Here is a 19,775-nt window from a genome sequence, read left to right on the forward strand (position 1 = left end):
TCTATCTTAGCCTGCGTTAGAGTTGTATTCATTACATATCATGCAAATAGAACCAAGATATATAACCTATTTGGGAGGATTTATTCCTTTGGAGTGTTTTGTTTTAGTTTAATTGAGCTGCCGTGGTTGAACACCTTGTTTCAGAAAAGCTACTTGGAGTAAATCCTCTCAAATGGGCACTAATTATATATTCCGACGTAGATTTTGCCTTAATAATGAAGATGCCCACTTAATTGGGTGGTCTTGAATCTTTAATCAACTACTCGTCACACTCTCACGGACACAGTCAGTAGTCATGCTGGCGCTAAGCCTTCAGCCTTTATGACTCACATGGCTGCCAACTATTCTTGATTTCTTTCTTCTAATGCGATATGGGCAGAAGTGAACTATAGCTCAAATATTTTTTCGATTTGAAAATTAATTTCCAACCCTTTTACATTGAATTTGAAACAGATCAATGGAGTATATAATTAGTAACAAATTAAAGCATTATGAATAGCTCTTTCAGTTTAAGAAAACATTTCCCACCTCTTAATGCATTAACCCAAAATTTTGGTTTTCTCATATTATGCTTTACCAAGCTAGAACAGCATAATGAGTTGTTGAGATGCTGAGTTGGAGATTAATCAGACGAGAAAAATAAAATAAAAATAAAACCTTGGTCCTCAAACCAGTTGTGTTTCTCTTTGAACAAAAAAGCATTGAAGACTATCACTTTATTCTGCAATTCATTGAATAAACAGAATCCACGAAACTAAAGAGATAAAAAAAAAATGGAACAAATGAAACAGAAATTGATCAGAGGTGTGGGAAGGCCGGATTACTGAGTATTACACCATGCGAGATTTATGAAGTAACCTCTTTTCTTCTTCGATCCCCAACTACGTAGGAGGACGTAGGAAGGGGCCAGGAAGGAGTTAATTTTATTTGATAATAATGAAGTAATTACACTTGAGCGAAAGAAGAAGAAGAAGAAAAAAAAAAAAGGAACTGACGATATAAATTAAACCATCCGAATGGAATAAAAATGGTGTCGTCAGTTAATACTTATTATGTAGTAGACTAGTAGTAGTACATACGAGTAGCGCAAAGGGTTAATTTTGACTTGGAGGGATGCATCAGAGCCACAACATATGGTATTGTTGGAGAAGAGCGCTACACATTCAATCCATCCAAGTTGCATCGCTCCAATTATAATAATGACACAATTCCGAAGAATTCTCTGCCACTGTCCCCGACCAAACCCGCGTCCCAAAGTTAATCAACTCCGGCAACTCAATTTCAGCCCAGAAGTCGTCGCCATCGCCATCGCTGTCCGATTTCTCGTTATTGGTGTTGGTTTTCTTGCTCCCAGACATTATGGCTGCGGCTGCCGCTGCCGCTGCTGTCTGGATATCTCTAGCCGTGCACGTGGATGGGCGGGGGAGTAATTCCGCTTCCTCCGGGAAATTGAGAAGCGCTTTATGTCCCCTGAGGCAATAAGCAGCGACGTCGTAAGCCCTGGCGGCCATCTCCGGGGTGGGGAAGGAGCCCAGCCATATCCTAGACTTCTTCCGAGGCTCTCGGATTTCGGACACCCATTTACCCCACCGGCGTTTTCTGACGCCCCGGTATACCGGGTGTCTGGTACCCCCGGACTTGATGTCAGATTTGGGGAGGTTGAGTCCGGTGTCGGGCGATGGTGTGGTGGAATCTTCTTCTGGATACGAAAGGTTCTCCATTTAAAAAGGAAAAAAACTCCAGGGGAGGAACAGAACAGAGGCTTTAGTCAGTGCAGTTCAAAGGATTTATTACTTATAAGACGTTGGAGTCGGAAGTATTTTACGATAACGCCCTTCAACGGAGAAAGGTAAGATCTTTAGCCTTTGGATGGGTACGGTAAGATCTGATTGTTGTGTGGGTTCCATGATGCTCAAATTCTAGACGTACAAATCTGGTTGGAGGGAAGGGTTATACAGGAACACAAACTTCTTCCATCATGATGCAACTGCAACTATATATAAGACAGGACAGCATATGAAATTATGAATAGAATAGAATGTTTAAGACTGGAAGAGGGTGGTTGGATAAATGATCCTAATCAAATTTTTAAGGCCTTCATTTTTTTCTTCGTCTGATTGCTGTAATGTGCATGGAGGATATTTTGAGATTAGTTTTGCCAGTTATATTTGATGAAGAAAATGGGGACCTTTCTTAGAATTCTGGATGAGTTGGAGGTCAAAGATGCTTGGTAATCTTAAAGCACCCGGGAGGGCCCTGATGGTATTCCAGCTGCTGTATATAAATCTTTTTGGGAAAATATGACAGAGTATATTATAGAATATTTTATAAATAAAAAAAAAAATATATATATATATATAAGAAGATTTAATCACACTTTCATAACCTTAATTCCTAAAAAGGAAAATGCTTCTAGACCAATTTGGCTAAATTGCTTGCTAAAAGACTTGGGGGGATAATTTAAAAAATTACTTCTCCTTTCCGGAGGAAGGAATATTATGGATGATGCTATTATTGTTCATCAACTTCTAAGTTTCATGAAAAAAAAAAAAAGTGAGAAGCATCTGGGCTATATTGCAATTAAGATTGATATGATAAAAGCTTATGATAGAAGGAATTGGGATTTTATAAATAATATGTTAAAGGCTTTTGGTTTGTATGAAGATTTTTGTCAGATGATTTACTTTAATTTGTATTTCAGTGGTTTCTTACTCTATTTTGGTAAATGGTTCTGTGAGGGTTTTATTATTCTTTTAAGAGGGTTGAGGCAAGGAGATCCCTGTCACCAGTCATTTCTTGTATATTAGTCAAGGAAGAGGGGTTTGGTAGGATTCATGGTATTAAAATTGCTAGGGAGGCTCCTTCTATCTCCCACCTCTTGTTTGTGGATGATTATTTATTTATCTATTAGAACTTCTTGTGAAGAAGTTCATAACCTTTTGGACTCTATAGAAAATTCTAGAGCCTTTCGGGTCAAGTTATCAATTATCAGAAGTCTAGGGTTTATTTTAGTAATAATATTCGTCACAAGTGTAGGAAGCTCCTCTCTAGGCAATTGACAATGGGTAAATTTGATTTTCAATCTAAATATTTAGGTATCCCTCTTTTTTGGAATAAAAATATGAATGCTTCGTTTGCCTATTTACTGGATAAATTTCAATCAAAGCCGAATGGGTGAAAAACATCAAATTTATCTCAAGCAGGTAAACTAGTTCTTTTGAAATCGGCTCTTCAATTCATCCCTAATTATGCTATGTCTGTTGTGGCTTTCCAAATTAAATGGTTTGAATGAGAAAATTGACGAAGTTTAGAGGAAATTTGGGTGGCTTTTTGGGAAATAATAATAGAGGGCATAGTTGGACAAATTGGAATCAAACCCGTTCACCTAGATCTTATGGTGGTGTAGGGAGTAGGAAGGCAAGAGAAATGAATGAGGCTTTTTAGTTAGATTTGGTTTGGACTTTTCTCAATACTGATCATAGACTCTGGGTTAGGTTATTGAGAAGAATGTCCACCCTCAGTGTGTTTTTCCAACTAAGTTGAAGTCTAATTGTTCGAATTTGTTGTTCAAGGTCTCTTTAAATTTTGTGAATTGAATGTTTGGAATGTTCCTTGGATTTGTGTGGATAATTACTCTACTGCACCCATTAGCCCGGTGATAAGGCAAGCTAGGAATATCTCTTTTAATGATCTTCTTGATTCTTTAGGTAATTAATTGGAATGTAGATGCTATCATTCAGTTGCTTGGTGAAAATTGGGTCACTTATGTTTTGAATGTCCATGTGTTTAGAAGTATCCAAGGTGATAGGTTCGATTGGAGGTTAGCCAAAGATGGTTCCTTGATTGTTAAGAATGCCTCTGTAAAAGAAAAGTTAATTAATAAAGGAAACCTGGAAGTTAAGAATTGCTCCTAGGTATAAGCTATTTCCATGGAGAGTAATCTGAAATTTTGTTTATGTTGCTTCTTTGGTCCTTGAGTTTTTTGTGACAATTCAATAGTGTTTTACATTTGTTCTTCAAATGCCCGGTGGAAAAAGCTCTTTGGTCTTCCTATCCCTGGTGTGTGAGAATTGAGAGTTTTAATCACACTGACCCTGCTGATATTATTATTGAGATTCAGGAGTAATGTTACTTTTATTTTCAGTTGGTCGTTTGTTATCTACAATTACTGACTACTGTGGCTTTTTAAGAGTTCCTTAGGCCTTGTAGTCTCTCTGATAGCCCAAGTGGCCAGCATCGTTCTTAGGATGCCTTTAAAATTTTGTTTGCTATAATTCTGATGGGACTTGGGAGTTCTTTTGCTTCTTCAGGGGGGAAGTGTGCAGCTAGTGAAGGACCGGTTCAAATGGAATTATGGGCTATTTGGAAAGCTCTGGTGTTTGCTTGAGAAAACAAGGCTTTATCTTTTGCCTGTGGCAAGAGCGCCTTTGAACTCTGAATCTGATATTCTCTAGGAGGGGGTTCCACTTCCTCCTCCAGCTTTGTTTTATTTATCTCGTCCAGTCCAACCCACATATACAACGACGAGCAGGGAGCCAAGCCCATCTGAATTTTGACATATTTTGGTTTGATTCAACTAGGTTTTATTTATCAAAATTCATGAATGCATTTTGATTGGTAAGTACCACAGATTTTTCAATCAAATAATTCAGACTCAAGTTTCAATCTCGTTTAATCTCAATTAGTTATTTCATATTTGATTTCCAGCTCAACTAATAATAAATTTGAATCAAAAGCCCGCTAGTCTGGTTTGATTAATATATGCATTAATAAGAGAGTGAGAGAGATCAATATAAAATATATTTTATAATATATTATGAAAAGACTAATTTTATATAAAATATATTTTTATATACTTAAACACATATCATATGTTTATAATTTATAAAATATATTCATTTGCAAGCTTTCAAGCTGAATTCAAGTTCATTGATTATTCAGTCAAATTGAACTTGTAACCTAATAGTATTCGTCCAAGGGAATCCGATTAGAATTTAAGCGGCTGTTTGGCATTGTTATCGTTTACTGGAATAACGGCGTCACATCATAAAAAAGTGTTTCAAGAAATAGGCATTTGTTTGGAACCATTTCTTCATAAAAATAGTGCTAGGAGCCATGCCTCTAAAATCGGGAAGCCACGGCTTGGAATAACGTCAAATTGGCATTTCCTAAAGCTACAAATCGTTGCTGCCAACAGGGCAGTGATGTGGTCATGGTTTTTAAAAACAAACCGGTGATCGAACCGGTAAGGGGTCCAGTTACTGGTTCGAACGGTCGGCCCATTTTGACAAAAAAATAAAAAATAATAAAAAAATTTGGAAAACAGTCAAAACCATTTGAACGGTTCAAACGGTTAACCAGTCGGTTCAGTGGTTTGCTGACCAAAATCAACGGTTTTGGGGGAAAAAGCAGTTTTGGAGGAAAACAGTGACCGGTTCCCAATTTTTCCGATCCAACCATCTAGTCTAGTCCAGTTTTGAAAACAATGGATGTGGCACTAGATAATGGGTATCAGTACTGAAAACGTTTCTTAAAACATTGGTACAAAACAGAAAAAGTTGTTGTTGCTCCAAAAAACGTCTTATCTGACAGCAATGATTGCAAACAAAAATAAAGACATCATTTTTTGAGAAAACGTTTTCTGAGAAAATGGTGCTTCCAACCACACATGAGCAACAAATACACCATCAGTGCCAAACATATACTAATTGGGTTGCACCGTATGATTATAGGGAGGAAAACATGTGACACATGGCAGATATATAGGTGGCAACAGTAACTTAATTTCGAGTTCAAATCAGCTCCCCACTAGATAGTTTCCCACAGTATCTCACAATACATCTCCGCCATGTATTGGAAATATCTCCCGGTAATAATATCAGAAATGATGAGGCATCATCAGGAAATGTTCCCAATACATGGCAGGGATGTGCTGTGAGAAACTATCTTGTGTGGGGCTGATTTCAACTCCTTAATTTCTTCTCATTTCTTTGACTTGAAAGAAAAAATCTTCTCATTTCTCAAATCAAACTACCAATAATTCCGCCGTAACCCCTTGGTTGGTTTCCATCAAAAAATAATAATTTGCAAAAATTTTGTATCAGCTTATCAAAATTTTGCAAAAATAAAATAAATAATAAAACCCTGAAGTTGGCATGCTTATGCATCATATCATTGAATGAAATGACAAACCTCTTAGACCAGAAAGCGATATATTAGTTTTAATTTTTTATTTTATACAGACCTAGGCATAGTATCTGTCTCCTTAAAGGCTAAAACATTTAGAAATGCATCAATATTTTGATCCCGAATCTGCCTAGTTAAAAATAAAAAATAAAAAAAGAAAAAATCAAAGTTCTCTCCTGAATTAAACCGATTTTTCTTTATATTTTCAGTTTTATACAGTCAACTTTCATTATAAACGCATTGGGGAGACTAGATTTACTCATTACAAACGCATTGGGGCAACTGTTGCTGTGGTATAGCTAGGTTGCTAGGCAGCACATATATCGTCGGTGCAACTTGCAAAGGGAAGTACGAAAAATGGAAAACAAATAATTAAACTAAAGACTCTTTATATATAAATACCCTGGAACTTTGGCCATTAGACAAAGACCTCCTCCATTAATATTTAGTCAGTGAATTTCAAAAAAAAGTTTTCATTTAACTATTTAAAAATTTTTAAATACCTAAATTATCATTTTCTAAGTTATTTTAGAAAAAGGTACTGTTAATAATCTTTCATTCTTAAGCGAGGAATGGCAAGTGGAAGAACTCAATAGAGCAATTGTATTCCTACAATCAAGAATTCCAAGAAAAGCAGATAAATTTGAATATGAATGCATTCTCCTTGAAATGACTTAAAACTCCTGGTGGAAGAAAAGAAAATCAGGTCTGTTAATTCTTGGCTAACAATTTATCGTGAATGTGAATGAGTAGAATTTTGGGTCCTGAACTCATATCGTACTGAAACCTCAAAAGCTCTACTTTGTTTATCACACTCTTAATGCACAGACGAGCGACTTCCACATGTTGTGATTCAAGGAATTCTGAAGAATCTCAGTCTTTAACTAAGAAAACAAGAAAGGGGAAGATTGTGATTTCTGCCACATGTTATGATTCAAGGAATACTAGAGAATCTAAGTCTTTAAGAAAACAAAAAAAAAGGTGGAAATTGTGATTTCAGCTATATATATATATATATATATATAAAGAGAGAGAGAGAGAGAGAGAGAGAGAGAGAGAGAGGAGTTCTGTCTTTCTCTTTCTTTTACCTCAGCGCTTTTCGTTCCTTATCTGTGTATTATTTTTACATCATATTTTTAACTTTTAGTTTCGTTTATTATCTTTTGGTTTTCAAAATTTTATTAAAGCTAATAATAACAAATAGCTTGTCGTGCTCAATCTTGTAAACTCCTCGTCGGACGGTTGGAATGCAAAGCACATTACTCAGTGTGGTGGTTGGCAGCCGTTACTAATAGTCACACCAACTCATCTTTATCCCACCATGCAATTAATGAAGAGGGGAGAATTGAGAATTTCTAATAATCCTTTAAACACATCGGTGGGAGATTACAAAACGAACTGTGGGGACCAACTGTGGAACTTCACTTTTTATATCTCAGTTTCGCTTATTGTCTAATAATCCTTTAAATGCATCAGTGAGATGGCAAATGTTTTTTGGTGAGAGTCAATGAGATATTTTTTCAGTCAATTAGGTTTTAAGAGAGAATGACAATAAAAAAATTAAAGAAAGGTTAATAGGGTATTTTGATAATTTTAAGGGAAAAGTAGAAGACACACGATGCAGAATTCTGAATTTCAGCCCCCCCCCCCTCCCCCTTATAAACCACATCATGCCCATGGTTTTTCAAAGTGACCCATCCATAAACATCCCCTCACCCCTATGGTTTCATACTTTATAACTATCTTTGCTTAATTTTAAGTCCCCTATACCACCCAAATATAATTTGCATGAGAGATAAGTTGGATAACGAAAGTAGACACAAATTTAATGATAATGAAAGTAGAACGACCCAATAATAATTGCATCAGTGTACAGAATTGCTCTCTCTCTCTCTCTACTCGTTTTTCATCTTGAACCAATGTGATTCACATTTCACTAGATACGACAGACTTTTCAAGGAGCTGCACAAGATAAGGATAGCTCTACTTCAGAAAACAAATGTCCCTATACTTATTTTCAATCTACTTCCTATGTAGTTGCTAAAGCTTCTGTTAGATGCTCTTCAACCAATGCAATTAATGAAACACCATTTCATTCCTACATTACATGAGCGGTGGCCTTCATGTTATTATGAAGCTTAAGCGGGGTGCATACGTGGCAAAAAATGATTGGCCTTATGTGGTATTTGGAATCTTACTTTATACTGATCATTACTACAATGAAATACATGAAACAATGCTATCCAGAGTAACGGCATATTAATGTTAATTTAATTTTAGGATCACTTAGTAAGATACCCCTCATAGTGATTATTGGGATGAATCCGTAGTTGATCTAATTATAAATGAATTGATTTTGGATGGTTTTGACCAAGTTTGAATTTTAATTTAGTGTTTGTTTGGCATTGATGCCATTGCTCCAGAAAACGATAATACATCAAAATGGTGTTTCAGAAAATGTCTGTTTGTTTAGAATCGTTTTTTCATAAAAAATAATGTTCAAAAAGGGACATGAGGTGGCAATGATAGGGACATGACGTGGTACCGGTGCTGAAAATGTTTCCTGGAGTATTGGTATCAAACAAAAAACATTGTTGTTGCTCCAGGAAACGTCCTACCTAGCAATGACATTTCCAAACAAAAAAAAAAAAAAAAACATCATTATTCTCAGAAAACAGTGCTATATCTGCAGCATCGAGGCCAAACGTATACTTAAATTCCAGACAAATAAATACCATTTACAATCTTAAATACAAGTTTTTATTTACTTTGAACCTTGGAGGTAAATATGCATGCAATTTGAAAGGTCAAAATTTTTCTTGACAAACGAGGTTGTAAATAATTGCCTAACGTTCCTTTTTTTTTTTAAGAAGGTATTAGTGGGTAGGGGTTTTTATAGTTCAGTCCACCCCTAGAAATCTTGAGCTCTACTCTAGGGGTGGACTGAATCCTGACTATGGATTGATGCCAAATCAATACGGTTTATAGGGGCTACTGGTAGATTAGGAGGTGGCTGTCATTTCAGATTTATGAGGGGGAGTATAGTGTATTTATCCTGGTGGGTAATTAAAACTTGAAAGAAATGAAACAATGATGAGGCAGAGGTACTTGCCAGTAGGAGTGGCCATGAAAAACCAAAAAACCAAACCGAACTGAGAAAACTAAACCACAAAATGTGGTTAACTGAAACGATCGGTTAAGTTTTGATTCAGAATTTTTGAAAAACCGAAAGACCAGTTTAGTTTTCGGTTAACTTACGAAAAAACCGACAGTTAACCAAACCAACCAGTATATATATTTTTATATATATTTTATATATATACTTTTAATATATGTCACATATTTTCTATATATTATATATTTATAATATATTATATATCATTTATTATTTATAATATAATACTATACATATATTTATATAATTTATATTATATATAAAAACCAAAAAATCGAATCGGTCAAAAATCAAAACCAACAGATCAGTTAACCAGGCCGGGGTACGATTCTCCTGGATGATCTTGGCATGTTACCGACACAGCAAGCGACCTTGTCACTTTAAGGTTTAGAGCCTATTAGCATTATGTTGCCTCCAATTTTCATGATACCGTTGCCTCTTTTGAAAGCAATTATCTTTTTCCTAACATAGTAAACTAACGCCCTCTAAATTACTTATTTAAACTAATTAAATTAGTTGTAATCTCTTAATTAACAAAGGCTCCCCTGCAACAGTACTAATTGATTCAATCAAAAGATGGTTATTGGAGATCAATTTAAGAAGGAATCCCTCTGTTTATCTATCCAAGTTCTTCTTTGACGCGTTCGCGTGCGGTGGACGAGCAATACTGAATGTGCTGCGGAGAGGTGGAGTTGGGGACCTGGGGTTGTGCCGAGGTGAATTGGATGAAACGGGATTTGCTCCCCACTGTTGGGCGCCTCACATGCACATCCACCATGCATTGGGCATCTCCCGTGAAAAATAATTTATAAGTATGGGAGATGTTTCTAATGCATGACAGGATGTGCATGTGAGGCGCCCTGTGTGAGGAGCAGATCCGGTCTCAAATTGGATGCGGTGGCATATCAAGAACAACCTATGACTCTACAAGGAAATAAGGTCAAAGGTCCCGAGGAAAAACACTCCAACACTCATGTTAGTAAAAGAGTTTGGCCAAGTCGAGCTGGTCCTAGCCAAATTGTACACAAGAGCAAGAGAGAGGAGGTATGTCCTATTTATTTGATACACAAGTGAAAGTTTGGGAGGAATTTAAAATTTGGGTCATTTACTAAAATATCTTTACAGTTCCGTGGATTTATTAAAGCTACCCTAGCTATAGTTTTGTGTTTTACTAAAACACACCCTATAGTTTGCAATCTATTTAATTAATGACCTGTCATTAGATTTGATAACAATTGAAATTGACAGTTTTCATCTTAATGTCTATTTGAATACATTTAATCAAAAGAAAATAAAAATGAAAATACTATTTTTGCCCTAATAAGATACAAGCAACCACACTATATGGTTCTATTTGGTCAATTTTATTTTCTATATGAAGAAATGTTGGGGGAAATTTTGGAATTAATAATTATGGGCCCATGCCCTTGAACATTTTCCACTCAGTTTTGATGATCACATTACTATTTTCAGATGGCAAAACAAACATTTCTTAGTGAAAGGTCAATTAAATAAAAAGATTGTGAACTATAAGATGTGTTTTAATAAAATAAAAACTATAAGGTAGGTTTAAGTAAATCCATAAAATTTTTCATAGTTAGGTAGAAAAGAAAAAGGATAAATTACAAAGGCCCCCATGTACTATGGGGTCAGTGACAAAGACACCCCTATATTTTAATTTGCAACAAACACCCCTTAACTTTTACCGTGTGACAAATATCCCCCTAACCGTTAAGTCAGATGACGGAATCTATTAAATTACCGAAATACTCATCAAAAATTTCTTTATTTTCTTTTTATTTCCCTTTTCTATTAAATTATCAATCCAATCCAATAATTCTTTTTTGGTCCCAAAAGAAATAACAAATCTAACTCTAATCACGAGTAGAGACAGATTTGGAAGAATCAGTTCCGGTCTTCTTTGAAAACAAATTGTGGATGTTGGCAGTAGACACCCCTTGCGATTATAACTGTACCTCTTCAAGTGGGGACTAACAGTCATGATTTCATGGACAAGATCTTCTATGCATATGATATTTCATACTTCCCATAAGAGTTTGTTCAATAATTGAATCGTCGTTCAATGCAATTCTTTGTTTGTTTAGCTTCCCATAACTGTACCCCTCTTATAAATCAATTTATAAACACTCTTCAAGGCTCCACCCGATGCAACATGTTCATTCGCCTGCAGGGTCCATACCTCGGTTCCCTTTTTCTTCTTCTTCAACACTGACTTCTTCACCCATCTCTCTACTCTTCACTTGGATCGGGAGAGGGCTTTCAAATCTGCAACAGGTAGGAGAGTAGCTCAGCACCCTCAAGCCATTTGTTACATCTTAGATTTGTGCCTGAGTGAATGTATAACAGAGTTCTATTGGCTAGAGTAGTTTTGATTCTCTTGTCCATGGTGATTTTGTCCATTACTGGTGCTTTTTAGGTGTTATGGTATGTTTAATGTTTAAGTAACTGAGATTATTTCCTTTTCATGGTGTCAGGAACTTTTGGAGAATGATCCATGGAAATTTGGCCCGTGATTTCTTGTCACAGTTCAAATATACAAGAAAATGGTAGTTTAGCAATTCAAAAAAAATTAAACTGTTATATGAGAATCTTTTTCGAAGTTAATTAATGGAATACTAATGGTGGGGAAGCCTTTCTTTATTAGAAAGTAAGGAAAGGTAGGGAAACCTTTAGAAACCTTGTATAGATTTTCCTATTTTTTCTTTTAAACCAAACATAGTCTTAAGGTTTTGCCATGTGTCTAGCGAGACTCTTTTAGGGATAGAGTTTCATTTTTCTAAGGATTCTCGCATAGTACGTGTTGACTATACCATTTCATAAGTTCTCTTACTTTCAATGTTGTGATTTTTGATCAGCTGATGTGTTTGATTTTATTTATTTATTTTTTTTTTTTGCAAGGGCACAATGAATTTTTATTTATTTATTTATTTGTTTTTGCCATTTTTATAATATAATTCATTTGTCTATCTAATAATGCTTAAGAGCCAGGCCCCTAGTTATAATAGTGAAATAATTAGAAGGATGGTAACAGGTATGCGCTAAATGAAATATGAGAAAAGGAGGAAGGGGTTCTATAATACACAGGTATTTGCTAAAATGAGATATTGAAACAATGGGTCAACGGAAATAGTTATTTCTTAGAGAGAAGAGCCTTAATTTTCTGATGTGGAAAACGTAAACCCTATTGGAAAGAACCATAGTAGATTTTTTAATATTTTAATATATAACAATTGAGCCCTCTATATCTATTAGCCCTTGGGAATTCAGCCAATGTTGTTACCTGGGCATGCAGTTTGGGGCTTTAGAGTCTCATGCATTAGTATATCCACTATCTCCGAAGTATCCCGGTAATGCTGATTACGTATCAAATTCAATTTCTTTTTGAGGAAAAGAACAAAGCATCAAGACTTCTTTTCTCAGCTATAAAAGCACAAAGGTGTGAGATAATGATCCAAACCGACAATTTTATGCACACATAACTGTGAAGTTGTCAAGGGGCAAAACAAAGGTGTGAGATAAAATTCATTCTGCATTCTGAATGTAGTAATAATTGCTTAGCAATCCATGACCTGCAAGGCTCATGGAGGGCATTGCTGTAGGGCTTGAGGGTTTAAGGGTTTATTTTCCAAATGGAGTCATCCAGTATTGCAATGTGAAGGGGTAGAGTATTAGGACTAAAAGTCGAATCTGACGTGACATTTGTCAATCACAACTCAGCAATACAAAGCTTATGGCAGTAATCAATTAATCACTAGTATTAATTAATAGAAGGATGACAATTAAGACCCACGTGTCATATTTATTGATGTTAACATTATATATGAGGATAATCAATTACACCACCATCATATTGGTTGCTCCCAAAAGATGAGGCCACAACTAATTGTTGCCTTTTTTTTATTAAACTGTTTAGACTTTAGAAAGCGGATCCATACTACATGAGCAGATATAGGAAATGAGGAAAAGCAATAATTTAAAGATGATGATGATGATTACTTGTGTCGTTTGTTCCTTCCCTTTTTCCTTTGTTCAATGGTTACTTGTGTCGTTTCCTCGAAACTCCTTCCCCAGATGTCGCTCCCTTTTTCTTTTGTTCAACGGTGATTTGTGTCGTTTCCTCAAAACAGAAAGAATGTATAATCCCAAAAGCCAAAATGCGGTGTCATGATTAGGAGAATTTTGGTAGCGCTTAGGGACAATATGATATTTTATTATAAGTAACATGGCTAATATAATCGTCGTAGACTCTTAACGGTTTGTCAAGTCCTCAAAGGTCGAGAGACACGATTGGGAAGAGAGGAAAGAAGAGAGGGATCTTATTGAGAACCCTTAGGGTTTGGGTTATGTGGTAGCGTTTGTTATGGGAGGATGGCTGTCCTTATTGAGAACTTATGAAGTTATTAGTAGAAGATGTCAAAAGAGATCGTTCTTGTGTCCAGTGAGACTCTTCTAAGGATAGACTATAACGGCATACCCCATGAGCTCCGTAGCTTACCAAGGAGCTCGGTAGCTCACCAAAGAGCTCGCCAAGGAGCTAGACAGCTCTCCAAGGAGCTCGCCACCAAGGAGCCAGGCAGCTCAACAAAGCTCGCCACAATCAACTCGGCATAGCTCCCCCGGGCAGCTTGCCACTTGTAGGGTAGCTCGGTACAGAAGAGTAGTTTGGCGTATCACAGGAAGATCTCCTGCCTGACAACCTGACCCAGACACCGACCCGCCGACTGACACAGGCGCCGACCTGACAACCTGGCCCAGACACCGACCCACCGACTGACGTATGCGCCAATCTGACAATCTGGCCCAAGCGCCGACCTGGCCGCCTGACACAAGCGCCAGCCTGACAACCTCGAGGAGTTCACCACGGTACCCCGGTTCTAACGGGATATGACGAGTCTTACCGTTTGAAGGCTTTTCACCCACCTAACCCACGAGTACACCACTATATAAGGACTCCGACCCCCAAAGCCAAGGGGAGGGAAAAATGATGGTAACCCCTACTCTCAGCTCTCTCATTTCTCTCCAACCTCTCTAAAATCAGAATTCTAACTTAAGCATCAGAGAGTCCCCGCTGGGAAAATACCCCCGGATCCTCTGATTCAATTCTCGCAGGTCCCTTAGCTCCCACCGCCTACAAAGGAGAGGAAATCACCTCACGCAAAGGGTAGTCGGGTTGCGCTGCACCAGGGGCTCCACCATCCTTTGAGTTGCAGGCCACCTAGGAGCATGTCAAATGACGGCTAACTTAGGCATCAGAGAGTCCCCACCGGGAAAATACCCCTAGGTCCTCTAATTCAATTCTCGCAGGTCCCTCAGCTCCCGCCGCCTACAAAGGAGAGGAAATCACCTCACGTAGAGGGTAGTCGGGTTGTGCTGCATAAGGGAGCTCCACCATCCTTTGACGAGTCCACTAAGCAGTTCTCCCCCAGGAAGTTCGCCACCAGGCAGTTTGCCACCAGGGAGTTCACCACCAAGCAGTTCGCCACTAGGCAGTTCACCACCAGGTAGTTTGCCACCAGGAAGTTTGCCACCAGGCAATTCTCCCCCAGGGAGTTTGCCACCAAGTAGATCTCCACCAGAGAGCTCGCCACCAAGCAGTTTACCACCAGGGAGCTCGCCACCAAGCAGTTCGCCACCAGGCAGTTCTCCACCAGGGAATTCGCCACCAAGCAATTCGTCACCAAGTAGCTCTCCACCAGGGAGCTCGCCACCAGGTAGTTCTCCACTAGGGAGTTCGCCACCAAGTAGCTCATCACCAAGGCACGTCACCACCGGGTCAAATAACGAGGTACTTAGCCAACAAAACAAATTTATACATCACAAAAAATTGGTATGTGACCAGAAACGGTTACATCAATTGGCGCCGTCTGTGGGAACACGCTACAAAAAGCTAAGTTCTCATCCTACAAAAGCTAAGTTCTCATCCTACAAAAGCTAAGTTCTCATCTTACCAAAGCTAAGTCCTCACTTTTTAGAAATTGAAGCTATCGCTTTGTAGTTTACATTTTTTATGAACTCAAAGACTATGCAGGGAGGTAACAAACTAAGTAGCTCTACCAACCTTACTTTCAATTCAGATAATGCCTCATCAGTCCTCTCCGCAAGGTCCCCCCTACATAGATGAGCTCTTCGTAGCTTCCGCGGGAGTTGGCGGCCAACATACTACATAGACACCCTTACTGGTCGTGCCTTTCAAGGCTCCCGTGTGAGCTGGCGACCTAAAGTTAGTAGTGCTGCCCCCGAAGGTCGAGCTCCTAGTAACTTCTTGTAGGAGTGGGTGACCGGCATTACGAAGCTGATGCAGCAAAATCATAGCTCGACACCTCACAGGCAAAGCCTACGGGCCACATCACTACTTAAGATCCAGTCGCCTCTCTAGCACGGGCAAAGTCAAAAAAGAGTAGACTATGAGTCACTCCCAAAGCCTACAGGCCACATTACTGCTTAAGACCCGGTCGCCTCTCCGGCACGATCAAAGTCAAAAAAGAGTAGACTACAAGTCACTCCCAAAGCCTACAGGCCACATTACTGCTTAAGACCCGGTCGCCTCTCCGGCACAGGCAAAGTCAAAAAAAAGTAGACTACGAGTCACTCCCAAAGCCTACGGGCCACATTACTGCTTAAGACCCAGTCACCTCTCCGGCACGTGCAAAAGTCAAAGAAGAGTAGACTATGAGTCAATCCCAAAGCCTACGGGCCACACTATTTCTAAATATCCAGTCGCTTCCTCAGTAGGAGCAAAATCAGCAAAAGTGAACTATAAGTTGCCCTAGAGCCTAAGGGCTACACTACTAAACTGGCGGAGACCCCCTCGCCTTACTAGCAGCTCGCCACATACATGCAGCTCCCGAAGCGTAAGGAATTGGATCAGCACTTACTAGCTCGTCGACTTACGGGCCAAAAGAAATCTACTCCCATCGCTGAGTTACTCTCAGCTCGGGAGTGGGGGGCAATTGATGAGGGCAGATTTAGCTCTCTAGTGAAATCGCGACATGTGGCACCTCGTGAAAACTAGGCAAACACCCAGGCAACAACTTACCAAGTTGGTGTCCCACCCGGACACTGGTCTGGCTGGCCTGGCGTGGCTTGGCGCGACCTGCACGCGGCCTGGTGCGGACTGCGTGCGACCTGGCGCGGCCTGCGCGCGACCTGGCCGGATCAGTCTGGCACATGATCCGACCTGCAACCCATAAGACGCCCATCGATGAACCATAACGGCATACCCCATGAGCTCGGTAGCTCACCAAAGAGCTCGCTAAGTAGCTCGGTAGCTCACCAAAGAGCTCGCCAAGGAGCTAGGCAGCTCTCCAAGGAGCTTTTCACCAAGGAGCCAGGCAGCTCTGCAAAGCTTGCCACAAGCAGCTCGGCATAGCCCAAGGAGCTCGGGATAGCTCCCCCGGGCAGCTCGCCACTTGTAGGGTAGCTCGGTACAAAAGAGTAGTTTGGCGTATCACAGGAAGATCTCTTGCCTAACAACCTGGCATAGACACTGACCCACCGACTCACACAGGCGCCGACCTGACAACCTAGCCCAGACACCGACCCGTCGACTGACACAGGTGCCGACCTGACAACCTGGTCCAGATACCTACCCGCCAACTGACACAGGTGCTGACCTGACAATCCGGCCCAGGCGCCGACCTGGCAGCCTAACACAAGTGCCAGTTTGACAACCTCGAGGAGTTCACCATCGTACCCTGGTTCTGACGGGATATGACGAGTCTTACCGTTTGAAGGCTTTTCACCCACCTAACCTGCGAGTATACCACTATATAAGGACTCCGACCCCCAAAGCCAAGGGGGAGGGAAAAAAGGATGGTAACCCCTGCTCTCTAGCTCTCTCATTTCTCTCAAAGCTCTCTGTAATCAGAATGCTAACTTAGGCATCGGAGAGTCCCCGTCGGGAAAATAGCCTCGGGTCCTCTAATTCAGTTCTCGCAGGTCCCTCAGCTCCCGCCGCCTACAAAGGAGAGGAAATCACCTCACGCAGAGGGTAGTCAGGTTGCGTTGCACCAGGGAGCTCCACCATCCTTTGAGTTGTAGGCCACCTAGGAGCAGGTCAAATGACAGCTAACTATGGCAACGGAAAGTCCCCACCGGAAAATTACCTCCGGGTCCTCTGATTCAGTTCTCGCAGGTCCCTCAGCTCTTGCCGCCTACAAAGGAGAGGAAATCACCTCGCGCAGAGGGTAGTCAGGTTGCGTTGCATCAGGGAGCTCCACCATCCTTTGAGTTGCAAGCTACCTAGGAGCAGGTCAAATGACGAGTCCACCAGGCAGTTCTCCCCCAGGCAGCTCGCCACCAGGCAGTTCACCACCAGGCAGTTCTCCCCCAGGCAGTTCGCCACCAGGGAGTTCACCACCAAGCAATTCGCCACCAGGCAGTTTGCCACCCGGCAGTTTGCTACCAGGCATTTTGCCACCAGGCAGTTCTCCCCCAGGGAGTTCGCCACCAAGTAGCTCTCCATCAGGGAGCTCGCCACCAAGCAGTTTGCCACCAGGGAGCTTGCCACCAAGCAGTTTGCCACCAGGGAGCTTGCCACCAAGCAGTTCTCCACCAGGGAGTTCGCCACCAAGCAGTTCGTCACCAAGTAGCTCTCCACCAGGGAACTCGCACCAGGTAGTTCTCCACCAGGGAGTTCGCCACCAAGTAGCTCATCACCAAGGCATGTCACCACCGGGTCAAATAACGAGGTACTTAGCCAAAAAAAAATTTATACATCACAAAAAATTGATACGTGGCCAGAAACGGTTACATCATTTGGCGCCGTCTGTGGGAACACACTACAAAAAGCTAAGTTCTCATCCTACAAAAGCTAAGTTCTCATCTTACCAAAGCTAAGTCCTCACATTTTAGAAATTGAAGCTATTGCTTTGTAGTTTGCATTTTTTATGAGCTCAAAGACTATGCAGGGATGTAACAGACTAAGTAGCTCTACCAACCTTACTATCAATTCAGATAATGCCTCATTAGTCCTCTCCGCAAGGTCCCCCCCTACAAAGATGAGCTCTTCGTGGCTTTCGCGGGAGTTGGCGGCCAACATACTACATAGACACCCTTACCGGTCGAGCCTTCCAAGGCTCCCGTGTGAGCTGGAGACCTAAAGTTAGTAGTGCTGCCCCCGAAGGTCGAGCTCCTAGTAGCTTCTTATAGGAGTGGGTGACCGGCATTACGAAGTTGGTGCAGCAAAATTATAGCTCGACACCTCACAGTTAAAGCCTACGGGCCACATCACTACTTAAGATCCAGTCGCCTCTCCGGCACGGGCAAAGTAAAAAAAGAGTAGACTACAGGCCACATTACTGGTTAAGACCCGGTCGCCTCTCTGGCACGATCAAAGTCAAAAAAGAGTAGACTACGAGTCACTCCCAAAGCCTACGGGCCACATTACTGCTTAAGACCCGGTCGCCTCTCTGGCATGGGCAAAGTCAAAAAAAGAGTAGACTATGAGTCACTCCCAAAGCCTACGGGCCACATTTCTACTTAAGACCCGGTCGCCTCTCCGGCATGGGCAAAAGTCAAAGAAGAGTAGACTACGAGTCACTCCCAAAGCCTACGGGCCACACTATTGCTAAATATCCAATCGCTTCCTCAACAGGAGCAAAATCAGCAAAAGTGAACTATAAGTTGGCCCAGAGCCTAAGGGCTACACTACTGAACTGGCGGAGACCCACTCGCCTTACTGGCAGCTCACCACATACAAGCAGCTCCCAAAGCCTAAGGAATTGGATCAGCACTTACTAGCTCGTCGACTTACGGGCCAAAAGAAATCTACTCCCATCACTGATTTACTCTCAGCTCCGGAGTGGGGGGCAATTGATGAGGGCAGATTTAGCTCTCCAGTGAAATCGTGACACGTGGCACCTCGTGAAAACTAGGCAAACACCCAGGCAACAACTTACCAAGTTGGTGTCCCACCCGGGTGCGACCTACACGCGGCCTACGGGCAGCCTACAAGCGGCTTGGCGCGGCCTGCACGCGACCTGGCGCGGCCTGCATGGCCTGTGCGTGACTTGATGCGAACTAGCGCAGCTTGCGCGCGACCTGGTCGGATCAGTCTGGCAGATGATCCGACCTGGCCGACCTGGCAACCCATAAGACGCCCTCCGATGAACCATAACGGCATACCCCACGAGCTCGGTAGCTCACCAACGAGCTCGCTAAGGAGCTCGGTAGCTCACCAAAGAGCTCGCTAAGGAGCTCGGTAGCTCACCAAAGAGCTCGCCAAGGAGCTAGGTAGCTCTCCAAGGAGCTCGCCACCAAGGAGCCAGGCAGCTCGGCAAAGCTCGCCACAAGCAGCTCGGCATAGCCCAAGGAGCCTGGCTTAGCTCCCCCAGGCAGCTCACCACTTGTAGGGTAGCTCGATACAAAAGAGTAGTTTGGCGTATCATAGGAA

At 41.1% G+C, this 19,775-nt stretch overlaps 1 pseudogene across 1 annotated transcript; it reads right to left on the reverse strand.

Annotated features, from left to right (window-relative positions):
* Positions 1-845: 845 nt before the first annotated feature.
* Positions 846-1,836, reverse strand: LOC148864421 (ethylene-responsive transcription factor ERF023 pseudogene; annotated as a pseudogene). Its single transcript, XR_016109197.1, has one exon. The product of XR_016109197.1 is annotated as an ethylene-responsive transcription factor ERF023 pseudogene (transcript).
* Between the last annotated feature and the right edge of the window lie 17,939 nt (positions 1,837-19,775).

Source organism: Nelumbo lutea, chromosome 3 (assembly GCF_056320005.1).
Source record: "Nelumbo lutea isolate HS-2025 chromosome 3, American lotus-T2T, whole genome shotgun sequence".
NCBI lineage: Eukaryota > Viridiplantae > Streptophyta > Magnoliopsida > Proteales > Nelumbonaceae > Nelumbo > Nelumbo lutea.